This window comes from Penaeus monodon, chromosome 16 (genome assembly GCF_015228065.2).
Source record: "Penaeus monodon isolate SGIC_2016 chromosome 16, NSTDA_Pmon_1, whole genome shotgun sequence".
Taxonomy (NCBI): Eukaryota; Metazoa; Arthropoda; class Malacostraca; order Decapoda; family Penaeidae; genus Penaeus; species Penaeus monodon.
The window spans coordinates 24,705,766-24,708,265 of NC_051401.1; positions in this window are offsets into that span (position 1 = coordinate 24,705,766).

Consider the following 2,500-nt stretch of genomic DNA (forward strand, 5'->3'; position numbering starts at 1 on the left):
CTCTCTCTCTCTCTCTTCTCTCTCTCTCTCTCTCTCTCTCTCTCTCTCTCTCTCTCTCTCTCTCTCTCTCTCTCTCTCTCTCTCTCTCTCTCTCTCTCTCTCTCTCTCTCTCTCTCTCTCATACACACACACACACACAAACACACACACACACACACACACACGCACGCACACACGCACGCACACACGCACGCAAGCACGCACACACACACACACACACACACACACACACACACACACACACACACACACACACACACACACACACACACACACACACACACACACACACACACACACACCTCATCTCTTCATCTTCTTCTTCTTCTTCTTCTTCTTCATCCTCTTCATCTTCTTCTTCTTCTTCTTCTTCTTCTTCTTCTTCTTCTTCTTCCTCTTCATCTTCTTCTTCTTCGCCATGTGGCATCTCAGAGACGGCAAGCCTCTTGGTCTGTTTCTCAGACACCTGTTTTAATGAATAAGTAAAAAATATATATATCTTATATATATGTATATTATTTACCGCTCTATAATCACTATTATTACTTCGTACATAGGTAGATAGATAGATAGATAGATAGATAGATAAATAGATAGATAGATAGACAATACATATATAGATAGATACATACATACATAGATAGACAGATACATAGATAGATAGGTAGTTAGATAGATAGACAGATACATAGATAGATAGGTAGATAGATAGATAGACAGATACATAGACAGATAGATAGACAGATAGTAGATAGACAGATAAACAGAGAGATGGATAGAAATAGCTATAGATATTATTTCTTTCAGATCCGATTGCCGTCTGCCCGCACCAAAGGCACCTGGTTTTGTGTTGGGGAAGGCAGAGGCGAAGGGAGAAAGAGAGAATGGACGAAAAGAGAGGAAAGGAAAGGAGAGAAAGGGAAGGGTAATCACTGATGAAACAGGGGATAAGCAGAATTGACACAAAAGGAGTAAGAGATATTGATACAAATCGAGGAAGACAGCAAAGAGGCAAAGATGAGAGGAAAAGAAAGAGAGAATGGAGGAAATGGGGAGAGAAGAAAAAAAATAGAAGGATGACAGGGAAAGGAAAGAAAATAGAATCAACAAGAATAAAGCAAAGGAAGAAAAGAGAGGAAGGAAGACAGGAAGAAAGGAAGAAGAAAAATGAAGAACCAACGGGAGAGAGAGAACAGAAAATAATCGAGAGAAATCTAACACGAAATCCTTCACGTTGAGGAGAAGGAAGGCCACAAAAGGAACCCCAAAAAAGAAGAGAAAAGAAGAGGACCTAAAAAAAGAAAGAAAGAAAAAAAAACTTAAAAAAACAAACAAAAAAACAGGACCCTTCAAGACCAAAAAAGGGGAGCTAAAAAAAAAAGAAAAAAAAAAAGAAAAAAAAAAAAAAAAAAAACAGGGCCCTATAAAAAGGGTGGGCCTCAAATTGAAAAAAACAAACAGAACCCTAAAAAAAGAGGGGCCCCCGAATAAAAAAGTATCCCTAAAAATTAGAAAAATTATAGAAAACAAGACCCTAAAAAATTAAAAATATAAAAAACAGGGCCCTTAAATTTTCAATTGAACAAAAAAGGAGTCAGTGTCGAGCCTTTAACGAAAGCTCGCCTCCCGGCAGCTCGACTCAGCATGCCTTCACATCTGCGAGATTTATGCCCAGAAGTTCTGTTTGTATAAATAGCCATGGCTTTAACGCCTCTTTGAATTCTACGTGAGGCGTGCAGATGCAAGGGCCTGGGATGCATAGTTGATCAGCATCTCTTGCCTTATCGCCAGTCTTGTTGCAAATCAGCGCGTCATTTTCTGTTCTTTCGAGAGGAGATCATTTGCCTCCTCGATGCCTTGCTAGTCGCTCTCCTATTTTATTCATTTATTTATTCATTTATTTATTTGTTGATATATGTATTTGTTTATTTATTTATTTATTCAGTCACCCATTTTTGTTTATTTTCTATTTTCTTTCCATTTTTTTTTTTCTTTTATTTCTTTCTCTCTCTCTCTCTCTCTCTCTCTCTCTCTCTCTCTCTCTCTCTCTCTCTCTCTCTCTCTCTCTCTCTCTCTCTCTCTCTCTCTTTTTTTTTTTTTTTTTTTTTTTTTTTCTTTTTTTTTTTTTGTTCCCTCAAAATCGAAACAAACATCGGTATTTTACTGTTTATTGTTTTTTCTCTTCCTTTGTTTGTTTTTTTTTATCTATTTCGGTATGGAATTTAGAAAAATCGTTACATAAATATTAGTTTTTTTATTCATTTCTCCATTTCACAACATAACAACTGACAAATTATTACTAAATAACGTTTATATTCGGTTCACAAACATTAAGAACAAGAAACGCCTCTCTTTTTCTAAATCAATTTTTTTAAGTTCTGCGCTTCATTAGAGAGAAGCTTGACCTTCTGATGATAACAAATCAGTGTTTTATTATTGCCTCGACGTAATAAAGATATCATGCGCCGATTCTGTTGCTTTTAAGCGATTTTGTTGATGT